The sequence below is a fragment of the Mixophyes fleayi genome, chromosome 8 (genome assembly GCF_038048845.1).
Source record: "Mixophyes fleayi isolate aMixFle1 chromosome 8, aMixFle1.hap1, whole genome shotgun sequence".
Classification (NCBI taxonomy): Eukaryota; Metazoa; Chordata; class Amphibia; order Anura; family Limnodynastidae; genus Mixophyes; species Mixophyes fleayi.
Genome location: NC_134409.1, coordinates 75,522,055 through 75,549,879, shown reverse-complemented (window position 1 = coordinate 75,549,879; position 27,825 = coordinate 75,522,055). Strand labels below are relative to the sequence as shown.

Genomic DNA, 27,825 nt, shown 5'->3' with positions numbered 1-27,825 from the left:
TAATCATTTTGGTATTGGAAATAATCAGAATTCCTAAGTCCCTGCCATGCAAATATTTGAATACAGCTCAAATATGCAACATTTAAGTAGATTTAAGCTGTAAAAGTTACCAAGTATATTGATTAATTCAGTAGCTTAATAGCATATCTATCTATCTATCTATCTATCTATCTATCTATCTATATATATATATATATATATATATATATATATTGTAGCTGGGTTAGGGGAACGGATGCCATCTCCTGGGGTAGATGGTAGTGTACAGTAGCCAAGAAATCACACACGGTTTTGGTACAACTAGCATTAGCCAGTTTTACTAAGCAGAAAAAATAAAACTTCAAAATAAACACCTTGCCTGTCTGGCACTAACTAAACACAAGTCATTCCTGGCTGTCAAACTATAAAAGAAAATATTAGAAGTTCCAGCAAGTATAGTTTATTCACAACAAATATCAGGCTTTCTCTTATAGAGACTCTGCAGTCCCTACCCACAGGCCGAGCAGAGAGTATGTCTAGCCTGACTGCTTTTTAACACCTTACGACAGGTGAAAGTGCTAATCAGCCTATCTTTAGGGGGGCAGTGTGGCAGTGGGTGGCTGGATCCAGGACCAGCCACCTTCCTTAATGTGACCGCAGATCTGTTGATCCACCCCACCCTCCCTCCTCCCCTTACCTCTGTGGCTGGGCTGTAGTCTCCGTACAGCAGCGGTCACATGTGACGTGCACCACATGACAAGTGCGAACAACAAGGTAAGTGTGAAGCTGCAAAAGTGTGTGTCAAGTATGTGTGAAGGGTGGGAGAAGAGGCTGCTAAAGTGAGTGTGAAGGGTGAGAGAGGGGGCTGCAAAAGAATATGAAGTGTGGGGGGGCTGCTAAAGTGTGTGTGAAGGATAGGATGGAGGGCTGTTAAAGTGTGTGTGAAGGATAGGATGGAGGGCTGCTAAAGTGTCTAAATGATAGGATGGGGGAGTTGCTATAATGTCTGAAGGATGGGAGGGGGCTGCTAAAGTGTGTGAAGGAGAGGATGGGGGGACGGCTAAAGTGTGTGAAGGAGAGGATGGGGGCTGCAAAAGTGTTTGAATGAAAATATGGGAGGGCTGCTATAATGTGGGAAGAATAGGATGGGGGGCTGCTAAAGTGTGTGAAGGATAGGATGGGGGGTTGCTAAAGTGTGTGAAGGATAGGATAGGGGCTGCTAAGTGTGTGAAGGATAGGATGGGGACTGCTAAAATGTGTGAAGGATAGGAGGGGGGCTGCTAAAATCCGTGAGGAAAGGAGAGTGTATGCTGCTATAATGTGTGAGGGAATGGGGGATCTTAATATATTATGTGATATGAGGGAAGGGAATGTTTAGGTTGTTGCTAATTATTTAATGTGTGCTATTATTTGTGGGGTGATGGTGGGGCAATTTAATTTAATACTGGGGCCTATTAAATTAATATTGGTTAAAGGGACCCATAATTTAATTCTGGGGTGGTTTGGGGCTAGTAATTGAATGTGCAGCAGAGTTTGGGGAGGAGGGCTACTTTTTAAATGTGAATATTAATTATTAATGCCGGGAATGGTTGTGAGACATGGTTATATTAAACGTAAATGCTGTTAATTTATAGCTGGGGCTGTTTGGAGAAAGAGAAATAAGTTAATTTATTAAATGGGAATACTATTAATTTAATGTTGGGACTGGTTGGAGGGAAATAGATCTAATTATCAAATGTGAGTACTATTATTTTAATGTTTGGTCTGGAGGGAGGCCTAATTATTAAATGTGGGTGCTATTGATTTAATGCCGGGGATGGTTGGAGTTTTCAAAATTTCATGTATCCATTTTTTTTTTCCAAAAAGGACCTCTAGCATTCCAAGATCCAGACAAGCAGCAACTGAGCTAATTACACCAGCAGCCACAGGTGGTGAAAGAGACAAGAACAAGTAGGAGAGAGCAGGACAGTCTGTCAACTGTCCTGAATCTGGTGGGTTACTCCTGAATTTGGGTGACTGTCTCACTTAGACAGGATTTGGTCCGACTGCAGGGACAGTTGGGAGGTATGTCCTGCTTCACACTGTACTGCTTGTGAAGGCAGAGCTGTAGTGCACACAGTTTTGCCTGTGTATTTGCTCCAGGCCCCCCAGAGCCTTATTCCAGCTCTGGCGATGCTTTAGTGGTTCTTGTACTGATTCCATTGCCTGCCTTGCACTGATCCCATTCTCAGATCACTTTGTTGAACATATGGCCAGCCCCCATTGATCTGACAATATAATTAATCCTTCTTCCATTGCACTTACATCACCAACAAACCCTTGGAATAGCTCTCCCCTTCACTTATGCTATTGTCTGCCAACCCTCCCTGCACTGTTATTAACTCAAACCACCACCAATCTTTGGGCACATTTAGGGCTTATACAAAATTACAAAAGAGCTGTTGTCTTGCAGATGCTTGAAGCATTTCACCTTTGTGGTGATCGCAATGGATAGCCATTTATTATATGGTTTATTTTCAAAAGATTTTTTTTTAAACTCATAGTACACATATTTCTATATTAAAGAGAGAGATTTAACTGGTAATTTGCATTCATGAGGTCAGGGAAAGATGCAACAGTGCGGTGAGGTATTCATATGCTTCTCTGGCAAACTGATTAAATAGGATTATGCCAACAAGTTTTGTAATAGTTAAACTTATTAAACAATGTCAGATATGATCCTGAACAAAAAATGTTCAGGATGTATGAATCCTATAACAGGTGGAAACATTAGTAGGCAACTAAACAAGTTTGAGTACAGAGGCATATACCAGTCGCAGATCATGCTAAAGGGTTCATGTATTATTATAATACAGGACTGACAGCCTTTTTCCTGCATTGCTTTAGAAATGACCCACTGTGTATTAAGTCATCACATGTAGGTGTATGTTGCTACAACCAAATTCCAGTAACTCTAAACCCCACCTACTTTTGTGTTTGCCCCACCTACAGCCAATTGTTCCCGCCCACATGAGGCCACTTAAAAAAAAATCATGGGCTACTTTAAATTTCCAATCCGCCCCTGCTCTCCATCCATAATCCCAGGATTCCTTTACCAGTTTTTACCAAAGGCCAAAAGCCACAATAATAAAAATATAATACGCAATATAAGACACAATACGGCAATGGTTAGGAAGTAACTAGTGTTCAGGCAATGCAAACACATTAATAAAATTATACAAGGTGCTAGGTTGAATAGAAGAATATATCCAAATAAAGGAACAAACCTATTAACACCTCCTTGAGAATGTCCCAATCACTGGGATGAAAGATGCTGGAGGAATATGTATCAATTCATTGACTCATTCATACAAGAATGAAGTATACAAAGCTTTCTAACAGGCCCTAATAACACTGAATCTGCCAACCGGAGTTTTGTGAGTGACAGCTGAATTACAGTAATTACCAGCATGTTGGAAGTCATGGCTAACAGAAATAATTATAACTAATTTACACTCCTTGCGTTCTAACACGGTTTGTACAGGAGATTTGCTCCTGTTTTTGCCTTACTTTCCTTAATGACTCAGGCCCATAGACTCCAAAGATCCTGTACTGCAGGATCTTACTGCCTTTAAAGATGCTGGGCCTGATTCATTAAGGAAAGTTAAGTAAAAAAAAATGAGTAGACTTCTGGACAAAACCATGTTAAAATGCAAAGGGTGCAAATTTGTTTTTTATTTTGCACATAAGTTAAATACTGTCAGTTTTTTCATGCAGCACACAAATACTTGATAGCTTATTTGTACATTGAAATTTAAAGTTGATATTTGTGTGCTACATGAAAAAACAGTCAGCATTTACCTTATGTGCAAAATAATAAAAAACTAAATTGCACCCCTTGCATTGTACCATGGTTTTGTCCAGGAGACTACTTACTCAATTTTTTTTACTTAACTTTCCTTAATGAATCAGGCCCGCTGTTATTAAAAATTCTACCCATCTCCAATCCTTGCATTTCTTGAGAAAACTACTTTTCTTGTGCCCACCTGCCCAACTCAGATCATAAGGTTCTTTCAAAAAAGTACAAGCATAAAAAGAAGAGAAGAGCCTGAATGTTGAGTCTGTAGAGCATCTGGAATCCCCTCCTTAAAGAGGGGCTATGGTAGGACTCTGTCCTTATTTTGAATAAGGTCCTCAATACCTCTGTAATACCTGTTTAATCATGTGTGTCCGGCCTGTTCCAGCAAACTGTGCCAGTTCAAATATCTCTCTGCTGCTGGTCTCTCTGAGTAACTCCTGTGATCTGGTCCTGATTCATCTCCTGATATCTGACTCCTGTTTGTCTCATGGTAGTGCATCTTTTCTAGTGACCCTGACCTTGACTTTGCTTGACTTTGCTCTTGTTAATCCCCTGGAACTGTTGTGGACCTCCCGACTTCTTCCCATAGCTTGCCTGACCTTCTTCCAGTCTAAGTCTTTCCTGGATCATCCAGTGTCTCCTGCTACCACAGCTAAACCTGGTCATTCCTGTATCATGTACCTGCAGCTATCCTAGTGTACCTGCCCTCCAGTAACTCCAGCTTCTCAGCTAAACCTGGACAATACAGTTTCCTGTAGCTGCAGTTCTCCATTTGTGCCTGTTATCCAGCATCTCCTGCTTCCTAAGTAAAACCTGGTAATCCTAGTATCCTGTTCCTGTTATTTCATTGGACTTATGTTAGCTCTTTTTCCATTGACTGCATCTAGTTTATACCTGTGTTACCTGTGTGTAAAATAAAGACACTACTCTCCAAGGTCTTCATACTGGGAACCCAAATAGCAACTTTGGCAAAATTGTGATGGCTAGATGATTGGATCAGTGCATCTCCAAAACAGCAGGTCTTGTGGGGTCTTCCTGGTATGCAGTGGTTAGTATGTACCAAAAGTAATCTAAGGAAGGACAACCGGTACACTGGCGACAGGGTCATGGGTTCCCAAGGTTCATTGATGCTTGTGGGGAGCGATGGTTAACTCATCTGGTTAGATCTCACAGAACGGCAACTGTAGCATAAACTGCTAAAAAAGTTAATGCTGGCTATGATAGGTAGGTGAAACCAAAAAGGAAAGCGAGAAAAGCAATGGGTTGCTAGAGCACTCCTATCCAGTCCAAATAAACAGGTTAATCATATGTTGGGGCAAATGCCTTTATTAATAGTATAACTTTAAAAAGAACATATCTCCAATCTGAATAATCAGATATTGTACATGTATTCAAGTAAGTATCTATATTACTGGTATAATATTAAAAAACATATCATTGATGAAAAAACTATAAACCTTGTGGTAAAAAAAGCGAAATATAAAAGAGAAAACAGAAATGAAATGTGAAAAAGAAAATACAAAAGTGCATTAAAAATATACCACGGGATAAGGGGGGGCGTGGCTTGGAAGCCATATCGAGAGGGTGCCGGTGCGACGAGCTCCCGAACAGGTGGCCGATTTTAGCCTTTTAACCCCCTTCCTACACCTACCAACCTCAGCTACTGTTGAAGCCCGCATAAGCAGGCACCTGCGGGACCCTTTTGCTGCCGAGGCGGACCCCCGTTGAGACGGCCGCGATCCCCGCAGCGCACACGAGGCCTGACTGCGGCCCTGGTTCTGCTGCTCCCCCCGCCTGGCACCGCACATCTCCCCGCTGGATCGCGGACCCACAGCCTCACCTGGACTAGTGCTGCCTGGCGCTCCACGTCTGGGCCTTGAAGCCGCGGCTTGCAGTGCCGCCCGCATCCCGCCAGACGTACTTCCGGTTTCGGGGACCCGGACTTCCGGTTCGGACCTGTGTGACGGGCGGAGAGGCCACAGGACCCTTTGGAAGCGGCAGAGCTGTGTATCAATCCGGAGGTCCCAAGTTGATACAGCCGCCTGAGGAGGCCAAAAGAAGCAGGTTAGTGTGGGAGGGCCACTACCCGCGTCCAACTCCATCTGCCCACCCAGCCCACCTCCATCAAGAGCTGAGAGACCATTTAGTCAGCAAAATTGCTCCCTGGATTTGAGAGCGATAGACGCAGGGGTAATTCTGGTGCCTTAAAATAGCTCACACGGCCAGGCCTGCTGCCCTCCCCTGCAAGGGTTGCCTTAGGCTGTTGACTCATACGTTCCACACTCTACCTATTATTGGGCCCTGTGCCGGGATTCCTGGGGTGCTCAATGACCCTATAGTCCCCTGAATGCTGACAGGGGGGGAAGCCTCTTCTACACTACTTTTCAACTCCAGATTCATGTAAACCCTCCTCCCTACGTGGGTCCGTTTTTTGTAATTTACTCTACTAATCCGTCTGGACATACCGCTACTCCTGTTTAGTCCTTCGCAATGCCTAAGGGAGGCAAGAAACCTCATCCTAAAGGACTTCCTCAATATTTCTCAAAGCAATCGACTTCAACACCGCATCGTGGAAGGACGGACTCCCCTCACACTTCTGCTGACTCTGAGTCGGACGAGGATGACACATCCCTGATAACCAGGCGGGACTTTTTAACGCTAATCAAAGAAATGAAAGAGCTTAAATCTTCCGTCCATTCAGAGGTCCAAACTGCCCTTCACTCACTACGCTCGGAGGTGGCTTCAATTGGTGCTCGTACTGACCAAGTTGAACAAAGACTGGAAATGGTGGTGACCTCTCAGACAGGAATGGAGGAGGATATTGTACGCCTTCAAAGTGATCTGACATCTGTACAGGAACACCAGGAAGATATGGATAATCGGGCTAGGCGGAATAATCTACGTTTGAAGGGCATCCCAGAAACGGTTGAATCTGCCCACCTGGACCAATACCTGAAGAAGCTCTTCTCCCAGTTAGCCCCCGAGGTCCCGGAGGACCACTTGCTACTGGATAGAGCCCATAGAGCCCTAAAGCCCAGATCGTCCGATCAGAACCAGCCTAGAGATGTTATCCTACGGCTCCATTTCTACACGGCCAAGGAGATGGTCTTGCGAGGGGCCAGGAAGCTAAATACCCTAACATACGAAGGTCACAACATTCAGATTTTCCAGGACTTGTCACCAACCACCCTGGCCAGGCGACGGGAGTTTGCCCCGGTAACGCAAGTTCTACGGGATCATAATGTGCGATATCGGTGGGGGTTCCCCTTCCACCTCTTCCTTTGGCATCAGGAACGTCAGATTTCTGCCCGCACACTTCCGGAGGCTCAGGCTCTTCTCCACCTGCTGGGTCTTGGTCCCGGCCCATCTGCAGGCACTTCTCAATCTCCTACTTCGGGTAGTCAGGATACGACTCCGCGACCTCAAAGAGCACCGCGAGGTGAATGGTCCACAGTCCAGAAGTCTTCCACTCCTCGCAAGACTTTGTAAATTAAAATTCTCTGGCTGTTTCCTAAGGATGGGAAATTTCTCACTCAGGGATGGTGCATTGGGATTTGGGTTTAATGAGAGTTGCATCTGCCTGTTTATTGTCTACCCTAGCAGGTGGCATTCCAAGGAACTGGGCTTACATGGAGACTTGTCCTTTGCTGTGACGTTTATATGCTGCCTAGTTTCTAATGTCATTTTGGCAGGCTCTAGGTTGGCCGGCTCTGTTTGCCCTCTTTGTTTCTGCTCTTTCTGTTTGCAGGTTCGTCCTCACGCCTGACGCCTTTTCAGTTCCACAGTGGACTGCCCGCATGGACCTCCCTCGGAAGGCTATATATCCTCTTGGATCATTAACAGGCCTGTCTGTGTGTCTTTGTGATTCTATGACTTGCATATGTTACTACCCGTCTGCTATCATTGTACCTTTTAACTAGACAACATACCATAGTTATTGTATATGTTTTTGTCTTCTGTTTCCTCTCTCTTTGTTTCTCCTCTTTTGGGACTCCTTTTCATGTTTACAATGGTACTTACTTGCATATGTTACATTCTGTCTGCTAGCATTGTACCCTTTAGCCAGAATATGTGCCATAGTTATCGTATATGTTTCTGTCTGTTGTATCCTTGTTCCTTGTTTTCCCTCTTTTGGGATCCCTTTCTATGTTTACAAGGGTACCTAATTGCATATGTTATAATCCATCTGCTATCATTGAACCCTCTAGCTAGACAATGTACCATAGCTGTTGTATATGTTTAGGAGGTGCCCTTACCCACCATCCCCTTCCCGCCCCCTTCACACGCGGACCCACTGGGAGGTGTGTCCCCACCTCCCCCCCCTCCGTCAGCAATTTACCTGTCGCCCTCTCGGCTGCTAACCCCTAGCTATACCCCCCATAGAGCTTGCTTGCTCTCAGCTGGTCCCCGGGTACCTAGAGTACCGTTCCATTTTTCCCACCAGCACCCTGGACGAGTGTTCCGCACCACACTCGCCCTCCTACCCCTGTCCTCCCCACACTTCTACATTGTACCCCCAGTTCTGGTCGTCCCCGGTATCTACTCCTCTAGCAAGTCAGATGTCCTACTTCCTATACATATTTTCTCTTCCTGACTCCTCTCCCCTGAATTTCTCATGACCCTTCGCTTGATATCTTTTAATGTCAAAGGCCTCAATTCCCCTCAAAAAAGGGGCAAACTCCATGCTTCGCTACAGGCCCTTAAAGGTGATCTAGTATTCTTACAGGAGACCCATTTCATTAAACACCTACACCCGGAACTTAAGTCTAAAAGATTCCCCCTCAGCTATCATGCTTGTGACACTACTAAGAAGAGATGCGGGGTGGCAATCCTTTTCTCCCGTAGTCTTGCTTTCGATCTTACAGATACGTATAGAGACAAAGGAGGTAGATATCTTATTATAGTGGGTAAACTGAATAATCTCCCCTGCACATTAGTGAATATTTACGCCCCGAACCAAGACCAGCACAAATTTTTTAAACACCTAGGAACTATACTCTCTCAGGTCCGTAGAGGAGAATTGATAGTAGGTGGAGATTTCAATACAGTTCTTACCCCCATCTGGACAGATCTGCCCCTTCAACGGTTCTTTCCGACAGGAGGGATGGGAGGAACTCCAGGGCTTTGCAGGATTTTATGAAGCTCCATAATCTGTACGATACATGGAGAATCTCTGACCCTCTGGCTCGGGATTATTCCTTTTATTCCCCAGTCCATAATACCCATTCTCGAATCGATATGGTCCTGCTCAGCCACGATCTGACCCTTAAACTCACTAACTCTAATATTCACTCAATTACATGGTCTGACCATGCCCCAGTTTCGGCAGACCTCTCCTCCACAGTTACTTGCCCCACTACCTTTTCTTGGCGAATCAACGAATCCCTCCTTCATAACCAGAATACGGTAGCTCATCTTAAATCTCTAATATCAGAATATATTGAAACAAATGAGTCACCAAATATCTCACCCTCCACTCTCTGGAATGCCCATAAGGCGGTCATTAGAGGCCATCTAATAGCCTTGGCCGCAAATGCCAAAAAAGCAAGATTAGCTGAAACTGTGCGCCTCTCCACGTCCCTCCAGCAGTTGGAGGAACAACATAAATCCAACCCTGATCCTGCCGTACTTGAACAGATTCTCTCTGTGAGGGGTGAGCTCAACCTGCTCCTTTCCCACCGAGTGGCCAACAAGCTGAAATGGCTGAATCAACGCTTTTATGAAAAGGGTGATAAGGCGGATAAGCTCCTGGCCACTCGGCTGCGGACTAAAATTTCTGCCCGCAATCTTATGGCTATTAGAGATTCATCAGGGGTCCTGGTTTATGATCCCAAATTAATCCGCTCGGAATTTCAGAAATACTATCTGAAACTGTATAATCTTCCCCAACCACCCAACGTTTTGGCCCAACGGAATCAGGCGGAACTTATAGACAAATTCCTGGAGAACGCCCGACTCCCAAGGCTTACTCCTCAGGCCGCGGATGGTCTTAATGAACCCGTTACCTTGGAGGAGGTAGGGCAGGTTATTAAGGCTCAGAAAGCGGGTAAGGCTCCTGGCCCGGATGGGTTTTCGGCAGCTTACTATAAAAAGTTTGCGGCTCTGCTGGCCCCTCGCCTCTCTACTCTTTTTAATTCTATCCTGAAGGGCAATTCTTGGCCCAAGGAATCTCTGGAGGCTCGGATAACTCTGATCCACAAGGAGGGTAAAGATGTCCATAATTGTGCTAGCTACCGTCCAATATATCTGCTTAACAATGACCTGAAACTATATGCCAAGATACTGGCCAATCGCTTAAACAGTGTGCTCCCTGGGCTAGTTCACTATGATCAGGTGGGGTTTGTTCCCGGTAGACAGGCCAGGGACAACTCGAGGAGAACTATTGACCTTATTCACATACTCAACACCAGAAAAACTCCCTCCATCATTTTATCTTTAGATGCGGAAAAGGCCTTCGACAGGATCTCCTGGCAGTTCATGACTCATACTCTTAAGCACTTTGGCCTCTCCGGGGATTTCCTGTCGGGGGTCCAGGCCTTATACTCCCATCCCTCTGCTAAGGTCATGGTTAATGGCTCTCCTTCCGACCCAGTCCCAATCAGAAACGGTACCCGCCAGGGATGCCCACTCTCCCCTTTAATTTTCGCCTTGGTCATTGAACCTTTGGCGGCTACCATCCGAGCCTCCCCAGACATTAGAGGGGTCGAGATGGGGTCTTTGGAGAGTAAGCTCTCTTTGTTTGCTGACGATATACTCCTCACTCTCCGGCAGCCAAGAACATCTTTTCCCAACCTTTTCTGCCTCCTCTCGAGATACGGCGGCCTGTCCGGGTATAAAATTAACATAACAAAATCTGAGGCCCTATTTCCTAATATGCCTTCACAAGATTGCTGTGATCTCACCTCCCATTTTCACTTCAGATGGCAGAAGAAAAAATTGAAATATCTGGGGGTCTATATCACCACCTCATACGAATCCCTGTACCAGGAGAATTATCCAGCTCTTTTCCGAAAACTCAAGTCAGATATTTTCTCCTGGCGGACCCTAATCATTTCGTGGCTGGGCAGGATCATCGCGGTTAAAATGACTATCCTTCCTCAACTTCTTTACCTTTTTCAGACATTGCCGGTGAGAATACCCCTAGCTGAATTATACTCCATGCAACAACACCTTTCTAAATTTGTGTGGCGGGGCAGGTCTCCCAGGCTCAGCCTGGCAGTGCTCAAAAAACCCAGAGGCTGTGGAGGCAGAGGCTTTCCGGATCTCAAGGCTTATTATTGGGCAGCCCAGCTTAGCTCAATTGTCTCCTCATTTGCTCCTCCCGCATCTCACTCATGGGCAGATTTGGAGGCTGCCTATCTCTCCATACCTGGTATATCTGGCCTTTGGGGAATTCCTCCCATTATTCGGAAGGCTCTAACTAAACGTTTTCCAACTCTGGAATTTGCTGCCCGGATCTGGGAGACCTGCAAGAGCCATCTCTCTATCTTTCCTAATCCTCTGCATATTATACCCCTTTGGCATAATCCCTCTTTCCCCCCGGGTATGTCCCAATCTTTTTCCCGGTTGTGGACCAGGGCGGGATTTCGATTTGCAGGAAGCCTCCTTGAACGCGGAAGGCTTATACCCTATGATGTTCTTTGCTCTAGAGTTCCTAACTTTCATCCGCCTTTCTACCAATACTTGCAGGTTCGGCATTTCCTCCTGTCACTCCTGTCGGACAGTACGCCCCATCTCTCCTCCCAATTTGAATCTCTTTGCCTCTCTTCCCCCCTGCGAAGAGGTATGATCTCCTCCCTGTATAGTCTTTTACTAGAGAAACTGGTGACGGCCGGGAATATACATGAGAGGGAGTGGGAGAGGGATCTGGGCCTGCCCCCGGAGGAGGACTGCTGGGAAACCATTAGACTGAATGTGGCCTCTAGTTCTATCTCCACACTTATCAAGGAAAACGCATATAAAGTATATTATAGGTGGTATCTTACACCTGATAGGCTGGCAAAGATGTATCGGTCGGCTTCTCCCGACTGCTGGAGAGATTGTGGTCACCGAGGCACTCTCGTACACATTTGGTGGTCCTGCCCTGTCATCTCCTCCTTCTGGGATAGGGTTGCGAGACTTCTCTCCTCCCTTCTCCAATGCCCTATTAGGAAGGACCCTTGGTCATTCTTAATTTGTTATCCTATACAAGACCTTGATACCCACTCAGCGAAGCTAGCTTCACACGTGTTGGCGGCCGCCAAATGCCTGATAGCTAAATCTTGGAAGCAGGTGGAGCCTCCTCGCATCTCTTTTTTAAGATCATATATATGGTTTATAGCCAAAATGGAAAGGATCACCTCCTTACTACAGGACAAAGAGGACAAATTCCACCAGGTTTGGGCCCCCTGGCTCTATGCTTAGAGTCTTGCAGTCTGTATCCCTCTGATTAATCTCCTTCTTGCACAACCCCACATTAATTTTAGCCTATCACTTTTCTAAAAAGGCCACCTCACAGTCCAGGTAGCGCTCTCTCTTGAGAGAAAGTACGCTTCTCTTAGTTTACTTCATCTGACGATCTTGTACTTTTCCCCATTCCCTACCCCATACCCCTCTAAAGCCCACTGCCTTACCTTCCCCTTCCTTACCCATTACTAACTTGTTATATTGCAATGCATATCTCTGTTATGAAGGTGACATTGCTGGATACATGTATCTCGAATGTTTTGCTCAAGCTTCTTGTTTTCTGTTTATGTCACGTATGTTCTTGTTTTTTTTTCTTTTTGATTTGCAATAAAATTTTGAGTTAAAAAAAAAAAATATACCACGGATAGTGGAGCCAAACTAAACAACAGGAATTTATTGTATTATCAAAAGTAATCCAATCCTGATGTATTATATACGGTGGAGAGATGCTATAATCCACATGAAATAGATGTCATACAAAAAGGGTCTTATATAGGAAGGAAGGAAAAATATTTAGGAAACAATCCAAGATCTCTTCCAACAGGAGAAAAACAAGCATCTACAATTACGTGTAATATTACAGTACTATTGAAATCACTGCACATACGTACATCCAATGCATGGGTTGCATAGGTCTGCAGGTCAGAAAATAATTCAAATAATGCTCACAAAAATCAAAGCTATATAACATAACTGAGCTGTGTTTAATCAGTAGTCCTGTGTTAAAGCTGGGTCTAGTCTAATAAGTATTGCCCCCATCGATGATAAGGTATGTTATCTCCCATTGTTAGTATGCCTGTAAATAGGTAGAATCTCAATAATCCTATGATTGACCTGATATCACTTATACTACAGGACTATCCTGAATCACTGCCTGTCTGCTCCCTAAAGGAGGGACTGCATTAGCCTGCAAATAGAAGAGTGTTCCAGATAATCGTCACAGAGAGCAGAACTATATGATGTTACTTTATCACCCAATAGTCTTGTAGTAGAGCGGGGTCTGGTCTATTTAAATATTGCCCCATGAGTGATAGCATAATTGTCTCCCGCCAGGATAACTGAAAAGAGATAGATTCTCAGTGTCCCGTAAATGATCTAACAAATACCCTGCTGTTAAGGTTAAGTAACTAGCGCTATTGAGAATAATTGTTAAAGTACTGACCGCATAGTGTTATCGGTCAGTGAGCGCTGGCGGCACCGCCGCTTGCTGGCTCACACTTACAGGTGTGACGTCACTGCTGACGTTAATTACCCATAACCCCCCAACGTACGTTTCACTAACAATAGCTTTATCAAGAGGAACCGATTGTAGACACTGGGAGTGTCTTTATAGCGGGGACAGCCAATCACATATCTGCATAGTAATAGATACCCGGAAATCAACAATATCTATAAAGGAATAGTATTAGGTTGATTATGGCTACAGAAAAAATATATATTATGTGCATCTTCATATAACACTAAATAGAGAACAAGAAGGGATATATAAAATGAATTGATTCATGGAATAAGTGCTAACCACAATATAATAGACAAAATTAATAATCATGTAACATGATCCATTATGAAGTAGTCCCATGAATATAAAAAAATATTTTAAAAGTATATATCTAATACAAAATTTGTCCAGAATATCCCCACATAGTATAATGGGATATTATGAGATGATAAACATTACATGTACCCAATGTATAATATATAATTAGTAATTATGAGTTCCAAAATACAAGATGTACATATGCTCAAAAAGCAGAAACAAAATAAAATAACACCATAAGGTACGTAATATCAATATTTATATTCCTTAGCATGTTCATATAATGAGTGATATAAATATTTAATTTCACAGTATATTCCATAAAAAATGGAGGAGAATATTAAAAGGGATTATATGTTCATATTCCTCAATGTAGTTCATAAGAATTGGTAAAGAAAATCAATAAGGATATATATCTATACATGAGATAGATAGAGCATTGGCTCTATGATGTCCATTGATATAGTAGCTATCGAAAGTATGGCCTATTTAAGGAAAATTATCCCAAAGACAGCTTATAGGGTATGGAAGTATAGATAAAAAAGGGGTGCTAGAACAGTGAGAAATAGGAGATCACGTTCCCATCAACCCAAAAAACATGTATAGTTTGTGTTTTCATTCAAACCATGAGACATGAGGGAATCAAGCAGGAAGATCCACCTGCTCTCTCTCTGAAGTAATTGTTTGTTCATATTACCTCCTCTTATACCTAGGTGAATCTGTTCTATAGCAAATGCTTCCAAGCCACGAGCTGTACCTCCATGCACATTTAGGAAATGTTTGGCTACTGATGTTAGTTGTTTAAATTTCTCTCTATCAGTTTTGGCATTTCTTACAGTACCTACTTGCTCGAGGATGTGTGTTTTCATGATCCTACTAGTCATACCCACATAATATTTTTTACACGGGCACCTAAGGGCATAAATAACACCTTGAATTGCAATTGAGAAATTGATTGATTTTATGATTGTCTCCAAACTTATCCCTAAACTCCTTGGTTTTTGTCATGTAGTCACAGGATTTACAGCCTCCACATTTAAATGATCATATGGTAGTAGGTGGTGTTCTCTTGGTTTTACAGAAATGACTTCTAACCAACCTGTCTTTCAAATCTCTAGTCCTCCGCCATGTTAGATTTACTTTTTTTTCCAAGGATGTTTTGAGAATATCATTACTCAATAAAACCGGCCAGTGTTTTTGTAGTATTTGCCGTATATCTCTCCACTCTTGACAGAAGGTGCCAATAAACCTAATTTTATTGGAATTGATTTTCAGTTTCACTGGATACAAGAGATGATCTCGATCTTGGATTTTGGATTGATAAAAAGCTCTCTTTATGGTTCGTTAACTGTAACCCCTTTCAGATAATCTTTCTTTCAGTTCTTTCGATCGTATTATAAAGTCTTTCATATTTGTACAATTCCGTCTGATATGTAGGAATTCTCCTTTAGGAATATTCCTAACTACTGGGGGATAGTGAAAACTAGTATTGTGCAAAATGCTGTTTGTGGCTGTTTGTTTTCGATAGAGGTCTGTCTCAACCGCACCTCCTATCCCTTTTTTGATTGTAATATCCAGAAAATTAATTTTCTCCAAACTGATCTCGTGGGTCAGTCTTAAAATGTTATCATTAGTGTTCAAGATTGTAATAAATTCTTCAAACTCAGAAGAGTTTCCCCTCCATAAAATGAGGATATCGTTAATATAATGAACCCACATTAATATGTGGTCAGAAAATCTTTAAATCCTCATTAAACACAATTTATTTCTCCCACCGACCCAGATAGAGGTTAGCAAAGGTCGGCGCACACGCCGCCCACATTGCTGTTCCTCGAGTTTGAAGGTAAAAATGATCCTCAAATATGAAACCGTTTTTAGTCAGAATAAATTCCAGTAACTCAATTAAGAAATCACTGAAAAGGATGTCCTGATCAGTCTGTAGAAAATATCTCACAGCTTGAATCCCCATTGAATGACTAATACTCGTGTACAGACTCTCCACATCGCATGTTATCAACCATGTGTCTGAGTCAATTATAATGTCATCCAATAATTTTAGAACATCTCTGGTATACTTTACGTAAGAGGGTAGGCAGTTGACATACTTCCTAAGATGTACATCCAGGAAAACACTGACCATCCCAGACACAATTGGCCTACCTGGCGGGGTCTTTTTATTTTTATGTATTTTTGGCAAAAGGTATATGGTTGGAGTTCTTGGATTAGTTACTTGTAGGAATTTGTATTCAGTTTTGCTAATGATCTGTGATTCAAAAGCATTCCTAATAATAATGTCATATTTCTTCTGAAAATCCTCTAAAGGATTAGAAAAAAGGTGGCGATAGCAATTGGTATCTTTTAATTGGCGGTACATTTCTCGCGTATACATATCTACCGGCCAAATAACCACGTTGCCGCCTTTATCTGATGGCTTGATTACCACATCATTCCAAAACTCCATTTCTTTTAAACATAAATATTCTTCTCTAGTTACATTATTTGTGATAGTGTGAGGACGATTGGTCTTCAAATTGTCTAAATCACGTGACACTAGTTTTTCAAAGACAGAGATTTCTGGACAATTGACATCCTTGGGGAAAAAAGTCGATTTTTTTTCTTGCAGATAGGTCTCTGATTAGATATAGAATTATTCGATTCTATAGTTTGTTCTTCCATGAGTTGCTCTAAGACATCAACTTCTTCCAGTTCCTCTATACTGTTAAGTGAGGAGACAGATTTAGCAGTGTTATAGTTATCAAGAGACAGTTCCGATACATTTTTATTGTAAAAAAGAGACAGCTTCAATTTTCAAATAAATAAATGTAGGTCTTTTTCCCAACCAAAACGATCAAAATGAGTTGTTGGAGAAAAGAAGAGGCCTCGACCCAAAAGATCTAAATGTGTCCTTGTTAAAGTTTTATCTGATAGATTTGTAGGGATTATTCATTTATTTTCCCCTCCATTGTCTTTGGTTGAATTTCCGATTGTCCTTCCAACCCCAACGTCATCTGTCCCTTAAAATTCTTGCCCCCTCTCCTGGTGGCTTTTGGATGGATCCTCCTTTGTCTCCCATTCTGTGGGGGTTCTCTAAAAAATGACTTTTCTTGGAGAAAAAATCTCTACCCCGACTGACTGATCTACCATTATTGGTTTCACTATCTGAAGTTTCTAGCTCTGATGAGCTATAGCTATGAGTGGGATCTTTATTGTTCCTCTGAAATGTTCTTTTATTCCATTTAAAAATGGTCCCCTCAGAGTAGTCTTTACGATCTTGGGCAAATTTATTCTTTTTCTTCTCCATTATTAATTTTTCAGTCTGTTCCAAATCCCCTTTATATTTAGTATAAGTCGTTTGGAAACTAATTTCATTTTCAAATTCTTTAAGTTTAGAGCTAATTTGTTCTGTCTTCTTAGAGTACATATCTAAAATGAGAGTGTCATGTTTAAGAGTTACCTGCATTAGATCTTTAGAGCATTTAAATAAGATGGTTTCCCATTCATTTTTAAGTTCAGCAGTAGCCAGCTGATATGCAGGATACACTCTTGGTCTAAGGCCCCGCGGTGTCAGAGATTGTTTCAAATAATTCTGTGTGGTGGTTAGATTCCACCATACCCTACTTTGTTTTAATAATAGAATTTTTAATTTATCCAAATCATCCTTCCACTCACTTTCTCCCTGATTCACATGGTCATATTCTCATTCCCTTTTTCAAGATCTGCTTGAAGATTGAAATTAGCCATAATGATCAAAGGATGAATTTAGAGATAATTAACGGGTGTCCCCTATTGATATATGTTAATTTTAGATATGTTTGAATATATTGTAATATGCTTAGTATATTTTTAGATATGTTTCAATATAATCTATCATAAAACTCGTGCTGGATAACAGAGACTGAAAAAAAACACGCAGTAATCAAATGTTAGAGAGAGAGGGGAATCATCCGCACTGAGTCAGGATATACCTCATTAAAATATCAATTCACTATCTCAATGAGGGGGTGCTCTTACCATTTGTAACATAAGAGAAAACAAAAAGGAAAGAGAGAAAAGCAATGGGTTGCTAGAGCACTCCTATCCAGTCCAAATAAACAGGTTAATCATATGTTGGGGCAAATGCCTTTATTAATAGTATAACTTTAAAAAGAACATATGTCCAATCTGAATCTAAATGGGAAAGGTATGTGTCCCAGGCTTCCTGCATTGTATACAGAAGTCCGGGTCTTCTGGTCTGCCAGTCTCAAAAGAGACTGATCAAGAGATACACCTGCGAGGTACCTGTGAAAAAAAAGCTAGCATAAGCAATTAGTGTCTCAGACCTGGGGTGGAGGTGAATTGCCTCCTGAGACACTATGCTGTGGTGAGCAACAATATACATATGGTTTGGTGTGTGTGGGACATAAGGTCCTACACATGAGAGAGGACCTCCATAAATGTATTAGATAGTAGCCAGACGGCTAGGATGTTTTTTATATTTTGTTTTGTTTACAAGCTGGTGAATAAACTAGCTGTGGCTGTTATTCTGAAACCTCTGGACTTGTGTTGTTACTGCTGCTGTTCACCAAGGAGATATTACCTATTCCCCTGATTATACAACATATGGTGGAGAATTGGCTTACAAAGATCTGCGCATGTCAAGAATAAGCAGCAGTCTTGGAGATACTTGCAAAAACCAGCTCTGTGTGTTTGCTTGGAAAGTTTAAAAGGGACAGACACCGTGGGAAAATACGTGCATGTCTTGTCATGTGGATAAAAGCAGCTAAAAATTGGAATGTTTATGCACAGCAACAGTGGGGTCCAGAGAACCACGATGATGTGAGTAATAAATCCTACTGTGAAATACTGTTTAAACAGATTTGCTGCATATATGATGATTTTAGAGGAGTCAAATGTTGTCAGTGAAAACTGGCTGTTTGTGTTGGAAAAACAGAAGTGTTTCATGGACTGAGTCTGTTAATTGCTCTAAAGCAGTGTCAATACAAATTTGTTTGTGAAGTCATTCTCCATGTTTACAAAGATTGATTAGTGCAACTGTTGCATTACAGTTGATGTGGTTTATCTCAGTGTCCAAGGGACTTCCACAAAGAGCAGAAAGATGTCTCAGAAATATGAGCATATTATTGGCACAGATATGTTTCTACAATGCAAAGACTGAGTTTTGTTAATTGATGGAAAGCAGGTGTGTTCATTAAGACTGGGAAGAAAACCCAAGTATATGTTGCTGAAGTTGTGTCTGCAAAGCACAAGTTGAGTGTGGCCTGGTTCTGAGCATAAGAAAAGAGCAAGAGACTTTAAAGAGAAAATTTTATTGAGAATCTTTGTCAGTGTAAAATGGAAGTTTCTGTGTTGAAACAACAAGAATCATGCAAATGTGTTTGCAAAACTATTGAGCAGAAGTTAAAAGAAAAAAAGAAAAAAAAACTTTTGGTTCTGCAAAGGAAAAGTTTGAGACATATGCTGGGTGTTGTAGTGCCACACATCTTAAGTCAAGTGAGGTGCACCTTCTATGAAGAAAGTGCTTTCTTCGTGTAAAGATAAAATTGGCTGCTTCTCAAGCTACATTCGGCAAGAAAAAGCAGAAGCTTACTGTCTCAAACCAGAAAGAGTGCATACAGGGGTGTCAAAGTGTCGATATGGAGAGAGACAAATATCAGAACTTGGAGCACGTTTGTGTAGCGGTAGATTATGATCCTCATCATTGTGCTAGGTTAAAATAGGAGGATGTTTCTAATAAAGACTTACTGCAAACTGTTAGGCAACTGCTGTTACAAGATCCTGCAGTTATGTCTGATAAAGGGTTAAATGCACATTTGTTTGAACTCTGGTAAAAGGCTGTGATGCGTTGCCCTGAAAAAGAGTACCTGCTTAAAGATTTTCTATAAACTACTATGGCCCAGCAATCCGCCATAAATCAACACCAACAGGCAGCCTTCAGACAACAACAGTTAGATTTAGAGGAGTACCGGAGAGAACGGCAACATGACCTTGAAGCCCTCCGTAAAAATGTGAGCTCTATTAAAGCAAAAGAAAAGTCTCAGGAACAAGCCATTGAAATGCTGAAACAAGAAAAAGAAATTGCGGAAACAGGGTTTGAAGCCGCACAGGTAGAATGCTTGAAATACCAGCAGCGTATTGAGCAAATGGGAAGAGAAATAAATGAGCTACAAGATAATCTGAAGACAGAGCAGCAAAAAGCTCTGGTAACTGCAGACAGGGAAAAGAAAAGGTCAGATGCAAAGTGGGACACACTTAAGAAGGAATTTAATGAAATGAAAGTAAAGAGCAGTACTCTTACTCAGGAAAAGGAGAAGCTGAAGGCAGAGAAAGTCATGCTGCAGCAGCAGACTGAGGAGTTAAAGGGGCAGATGAGAAGTAGTCATGTCCCAACACAGCTGCACGCAGAAACCAAGAGAGCATGCGAGAAGACCATTGCTTAACTAAGCCAAAAAATAAGCAGAGTCAGAGCAGAATCACATGAAGGCTGAGCTGGAGCAGGGCAAGTTACTGTGTGAGAAAAAGACACTAAAGGAGAGAATGATGCTGGAATAGATATGAAGGATATGCAGTTAAGGATCATACAACTGGAGAAGCAGTTGGCAGATGTGTCACAGAAATATGAAGAGGAGGCAAACAGAGAAAACTCTAACCTATCAGAAAATGCCAGGCTACAGGAAAACCACATACCGCTGACAACACACCTGCAAGCCTCTGCCACACTGACCACAGAGTTAAAGAAAGCTAAAGCTGAGCTAGCCGTGATCAGGAAGCAACTGGAGAGTGAGACAAAAGACCTCACTGAGATACGGACAGAGCTGCAGAGAGAGGTTACTAAGCAAGCTGCCCTTCAAGCTCAGTTGGACAGGGAGATGGCTCTAAAATCAGAGCTGCAGAAATGCGAAGAACAGATGAAGCAAGAGTAGATAAAGGCACATGACAATTATCAGAGTGAAAAAGTGAGCGGTGAAATCGCCCATCTTCAAGGTAAGATACAGAAGCTTGAAGCAAATATGTTACTGTTACAAGAATCTATCTTTAAACTGGGCAAGAAAAGAGAAACATTGCTGGTGGAAAAGAAGTTTCTTGAGGAAGGTGTAAAAAGTAGGAGGGCCCAAATACAGCAGCTCACTGAAGAGAATGGAAAGTTAAAAACTGATATTGCAAGGGTAATTGCAGCCCATAATACAAATAAAGGTCAATGTCAAACTGCAAAAGAGGAAGCAGAAAAACTGAGGAATGAAAAGGAAAGTCTGCAGAAAGAACTTGATGCCAAAGTCCCAGATATACAAGAGAAAATTAGATCATGTCCCCTGATGAAATTGTTGGAAAGCAATATAAGACTCAATATGAACAATGAAAGATTCAGCATGCTAAGCTGGTTGCCGAAACCCTCCTAGCTCAGACAGCACAATTAGAAGAGCGAGCTTCTCAAACAGAAGTACAAGAGTTAAGAGAGTCCCATGTCCCAGCTGAAATAGAGATATCTGCACTGGCAGACCAACAAGAGTCAATAAGTGGAAAAGGAAATGAAGATAGACGTCAACTGGAGCAAACCCCAACAATTCTAGCAAAGTTGTCCACAGTTCAAAAAGAACTACAGTACGCTACTAAAGCTATTCAAGACAATGTCAGCAGAATACAACTGTGAAGGACAACTGGTAGAGGTATGCCTATGGCTTTGAGACCCCTTCCACTTGGGTTTCAGGAAAAGAAAAGCAATCAAATGATCTAGGATGATCCAAGATTTTACCTGAGCCTCAAGTTACAAGTATTCAGGAAATTAATAATATGCTTCAAAAGGTACCGCAGACTACAATTAATACCCACTTGCCTCGACAACATTTAAAGGTGTTGAAAAGTCAGCCATGCCAGGAAGCTGAGTTCCTGTCCTTGTCTATGGCTCCATTGAAAGTGGTACAGACCAAGTATGCAGCAGCAAAATAAATGAATACACCCCCCACCAGCCTCTAGTTCGGAAACGGCGATCTCCAGCGGATTCTGGTAAGACTGTTCAAGGGGAAAAGGGTGCTGGGCAGTGGAATGAGCTGAAATGTACAGAGACTGTAGGCTCAGAACCTGAAGATTGGCCAGTTATTTCAAGAAGGTTCCGGCCTCAGAAATGTGATTACCTGTTTTAGATGTGGTGGCTTAGGCCATATTGCTGCTTACTGTTCATGTACCTTTTAATCTATGCAATGTAATAATGTTTATGTACCTCATAGAAGGTCTTTATGTGCCCAGTTAGCCTGTATTGCAGACCGACAGGCTAAGCCTGACAAATTAATGTGTGAACTTTCTGTAGAGAGTAAAAGAGTAAAAGCACTGCTAGATTTGGACAGAATGGTCTCTCTGGTAAAAGCAGAGTTGACGAGTCCCTTAAAGCTTCAAGGGAAAACAGTTGGCGTAACCTGCATATACGGGGATACACTGCGTTATGATGCTACTGAGGTACAAGTAGAAGCAGATTATGGTCAAATGGTAGTCACTATGTGATTAGTTCCTGGGTTGAAATTTGATATGATATTGGGAAGAGATTGTTCCCAATTTTGGAAGCTGTGGAGACCCAGTTGATTGCCAAAGTGAATAGCCCAGACCCACATGGTAATGTCACTGACACAGTGGTAGGGGGTGTGTTCCCCAAGTCAGAAGTGTCCCCTTTATCAAACGTGGTTGGCGAGTCAGGAAACGACAAGGGTAGCAATGGACTGCAGGCGAGTGTAAGTTCTATTGAGATGGGAAATGTTGTCAAGACTGCTAACTCTACACCTGGTGTTAAAGTAAAAGAAGATGTTTATGCCTCGGAGCAATTAAGAGACCCCACTCTAATAAAAGCCAAGGAGCGAGTGAAAATTATTAATGAGGAGCCAGTAGAACCTGGTAATAGATTGTTGTATCCTTACTTGGCAATAAACCAGAGGTTCGAAAAGAGGTCTTTGATTGTTGATCATCCTGCTCTGAGTGTCGGTGCCATGTTTCCACATCTCATTATAAAAATTTGCTGGCAACTACCCCAGTTTCTCCACTATCCATTGTTCCTTTGGGTTGGTAGGGATCTGTAGCCAATACCCTCGTATTTAGTTTACAGCATAAAGCTAAACGTTTTGAAAAGAAATAGAGGAGTATTTAGGGTTACAAGTGTTCCACCCGCAGGTTGAAACAAAGGAGGGGGATATGTGACAGAGTCACTGGAAGGAGGCTAAATGGGAAAGGTATGTGTCCCAAGTTTTCTGCATTGTATAAATAAGGCCCAGTTCGGGTCTTCTGGTAAACCAGTCTCAAAAGAGACTGATCAAGAGTTGCACCTGTAAGATGCCTGTGAAAAAGCTGCTAGCATAAGCAATCAGTGTCTCAGACCTGGGGTGGAGATGAGTTGCCTCCTGAGATACTATGCTGTGGTGAGCAACAATATACATATGGTTTGATGTGTGCGGGACATAAGGTCCTACACATGAGAGAGGGCCTCCATAAATGTATAAGTTAGCAGCCAGATGGCTAGGATTTTTTCTTTGTTTACAAGCTAGTGAATAAACTGGCTGTGGCTGTCAACCTGAAACCTCTGGACTTGTGTGGTTACTGCTGCAATTCACCAAGAAGATAGTAACTATTCCACTGATTATACTACAATATATATGTACATATATATATATATATATATATATATATATATATATATATATATATATATACACACACATATTGTCAGGCGCCGTTTCCGCACTGACATTTGGTGCAGGAAACGGACGCCTCCATCTTCTCAGCAACCACGTCCCATTGCCTAGCAGCGGGACGCTATCTCTGCTCACCTGTCTGCAGCCAGCATGTGTTACCGCCAAAATCTCCCTAACCCTATCAGGAGGCACTTAAGGAAATAAATCAGCCTCTGACACATGTCTAGTGCCAGAGTATGTGGTCTTCAGCCTTGCTCCAGCGTTTGTTCCTGTGTTGCTGTTACTTGGATTCAGACCCGGCTTGTTCCTGACTTCTCCTTCGGTTCCTGATTCTGGCTTAGACTGATATTTGGTATTGACCCGGCTACCTGACCATTCTCCTGCTTGTGATTTGGCTTTATCCGTTCCTCTGGTTGTGACCCGGCTTGTTGACTACTCTTCCATCCTGCATCCTGGTGGGCTGTCACCGCTGCCTCCATTGTTACCTCGCCAGCTGACTGATACTGAGGGCCGCGACCTGTGCGTCCCTTGCAGCAAAGTCCATACCTCCTTGCGGGGGTTCCTGGTGAAAACCAGGGGCATGTTAGACTCCGCGCCTCAGTAGCGCCAACTGCTGGCAGGTATCATCAATTCCACAGAGTAATTCTGACACATATTAGTTAATAAGTGTGTATATATATATATATATATATATATATATATATACATATAAATATATCATCATCATCAACATTTATTTATATAGCGCCAGCAAATTCCATAGCGCTTTACAGTTGGGAACAAACATTAATAAAACAATACTGGGTAATACATACAGAGGTAAGAGGGCCCTGCTCGCAAGCTTACAATCTATGGGACAATGGGAGTTTGAAACACAGGGTCATGTGCTACATCATATTGTCCACTGGACCACCTAGAATGCAAAGGTAAAAGTATTGATTGGGCTGTGTGATCAATCAGCAATGTTGGTCAGAGGGTTGTTGTCTTGTGTTAGCTGTGTAGAGGGTGGTAATAGGGTAACCTCGAGAGATTAAGATGGTGGTTGAGGAATATCATAAGCTTGTCTGAAGAGGTGGGTTTTCAGAGAACGCTTGAAGGTTTGAAGACTAGAGGAAAGTCTTACTGTGCGAGGGAGGGAATTCCACAAAGTGGGTGCAGCCCGAAAAAAGTCCTGAAACCAGGAATGGGAGGATGTGATGAGAGTTGAAGAGAGACACAGATCTTGTGCAGAACGGAGGTGTCGAGTTGAGAGATATTTTGAGACAAGTGAGGAAATGTATGTTGGTGCAATTTTGTTGACGGCCTCTTATGTTAGTAGAAGAATTTTATATTGGATTCGTTGAAATACAGGCAACCAATGTAGAGAGTGAACGGCTCAGCAGAGGAAGAACGGTTTGCAAGGAAAATCAATCTAGCCGCTGCGTGCAAAATAGATTGTAGGGTTTCAAGTCTGACTTTGGGAAGACCAGTAAGTAGGGAATTGCAATAGTCAATGTGGGAGATGATGAGTGCATGAATTAAGGTTTTTGCAGTGTCTTGTGTGAGATATGTGCTTATTCTGGAAATGTTCTTTAGATGTATGTAACATGATTTAGATATAGAGTCGATGTGGGGAATAAATGATAGTTGTTAGTCAAGGATTACACCTAGGGCGCAAGCTTGCGGGGTGGGATTTATGGTCATGTTATCAACAGAAATAGAAATGTCAGGCAGCAAGCTTCTGTTTTTGGGTGGGAATATTATTATTTCAGTTTTTGAAAGATTGAGTTTGAGTTGGCGAGAAGACATCCAAGATGAAATGGCAGAAAGACAGTCAGTAACATGAGATAACACAGATGGTGAAAAATCAGGAGAGGATAGATAGATTTGTGTATCATCCGCATAGAGATGATACTGAAATCCAAAGGAGAAGTGGTGTAGATAGAGAATAGCAAATAAATAAAAAATAAAACAGCGCTGAAAAATGATTCCAGAGTAGTGAATCTCCCTCGATGATTTATCTGAGTGATAAGTAAATAACTATCCAGGGCAATATGGAATACAGTACAACGTTTTATTACACAATAAAAAATCACATTCTTCAATAAAAAGGTGTATAAAACTTCAGAAATGAACAGTAGAGAGATGTATGTATTAATTGAGAACCATTATTCGTTACATCAAGTGCAACGCCAATAGAAATATTAAGGTTGTAAGGACCATCAATCCCATTAGCAATTGACCACTAATGAAAATCGGTAGTGGGAGTAAAGTAAAACTCTTTGAATTTATAAGCATAGACAGATCTTAGCTAGTTCCCATTTCAAGGGAAAAGCGTTTAGAATATCATAGTTCTACTGTAGACATTTAGGATTGGTATATTAATTCCTCCACAAGACAAATAACGTTCCAGGTAGAATGTGTATGATAGCCGTAGATGAAGCAAATATAATAAACGGAGCTTAGGAGATATTTCTAAAGGTTCAATCAAGTGTGTAATGTAGCAGGAGAAACTCCCCGCAGTAACTCCGATATCTCTCCTCCAGATAACTGACACTATGTGTCTAATGAAATATACACGTAGCCATCCAGACAAATAAAACTACTGAAGCCACGGAGATTTGCCAGTAATTGAGATGGATCGGGAGAAATTAGCAAAATATGCACTCACAGTCTCTCTGTTGTTGCTCCACGCAGACCACAAACTCACGCTGGCTCTCCGCTGGCTCTCCGATTCACGTTTGGCTATAATGAGCTCCTAATGGTGTTGCAGGTGCGCACCTGTATAAATTCCATGTAGCAGAAAAACGGCTGAAAAGAGTTCCTGTTGTAAATCGTCTAGTTCATTCAGAAGACAATCAATAAGTGTAGATAGGTGTAGAATCAGATGAATTGTAGGCAACGCGTTTCGTCCACCACATGTGGACTTTCTCAAGCCTCTTAAACTTCCATGTCTCTGATTCCTTAAATGTATCTCTGATTCCAATCTCATTGGATACCGCACATTCATTGCCTAATTAGGCTTAATGATAGCACTCCCCTTCGGTGAATATCATGATGGGGTAATCTCTATTCATTTTTGTTGTTTATTTTTTATTATTTGTATTTTTTATCTTTTGTATTTTATATTTATATAGAGTTTTAATCTTCTCATCTCTTTCTATAATAAACAATATACATAAACACAACATGCATATATGTATCTCCAAAGAAATAATAATAAAAAAATAATAATAATACATAAAAAAAAAGAAATTGCATAAAAAAAATATATAAAATAAATATATATAAATTCATAAATTCCTCATGAGGGAATTCTGCATCGTTATCTATTGCCCTGGATGTTAGGATAAATACCTAAAAAGTACATTCAATAATACAATGAAACCATACATATGCATATATAGTATAAACTAAAATAAAAATTAAAATAAAATAATACCAATTCTCGTACATTCTTTTTAACAGTGCCAATCATTAAATTCAATCGTCTCATTGAGGCCTTCAGGATACATAGTTTGTAGTCTAAAAATTCACATAGCCTCACTCCGGCACAGTTTGCTATATCTATCACCCCCCCTAAAAGTACACTCTATTTTCTCTAATCCTATAAGAGTGATATAGGATGGATCACTATTATGTTTCTCAGCGAAGTGTTTAGAAACCACATGTGTCAAAACTCCTTTCATGATGTTTAAACGATGCTCTCTAAATCTATTTTTTAATGGGCGAGTGGTCCTTCCCACGTATTGAAGGCCACACAGGCACTTCAACACGTAAACCACATAAACTGTTTCACAGTTAATGAATTGGGTGATTTTATATTCTGTCTTGTTAGTGGTGGATATAACTTCTTTTGCCCCATTGACAATATGTTTGCACGTAAGGCAAACTTTCTTATTACATCTGAAGCAACCTTCAGGTTTTGATGGTATCCAGGATGGTTCTATGTTTAACTTCATTTCAGGTTTAAAGAAACTAGGAGCCAAAAAGTTCTTTAGATTACGATTCTTTCTAAATACAATATTAGGTCTCTCTCCTATCAAGTCCCGCAGGATATTATCTTGCTTTAGAAACCTGAAATTATCCCCGATGATTTTCCTAATAGTCATGGATTTACTATTAAATTTTGAGAGAAAACATAATGAATTATTCTGTCCCCAAATTCTCCCCTTATCTTTCTTTTCTATTTTTGGGATTAGAAGATCTTCTCTATTTTTACTAAAAGCAGATTTCTTCGCTTCTTCAACCAATGCTATTGGATACCCTCTATCTGTAAAGTTTTGTTGTAATATGTTTGCTTGAGTTTCAAAATCTTCCAACCTGGTACAATTTCTACGGATTCTACTCATTTGTCCTTTGGGGATATTATTCACCCAAGG

At 41.5% G+C, this 27,825-nt stretch overlaps 1 protein-coding gene across 9 annotated transcripts in view; it reads right to left on the bottom strand.

Moving 5' to 3' along the window:
* The window catches only part of SELL (selectin L), a 470,693-nt gene that overhangs the window by 347,470 nt on the left and 95,398 nt on the right, over nucleotides 1-27,825 (bottom strand). The window lies entirely within an intron of this gene.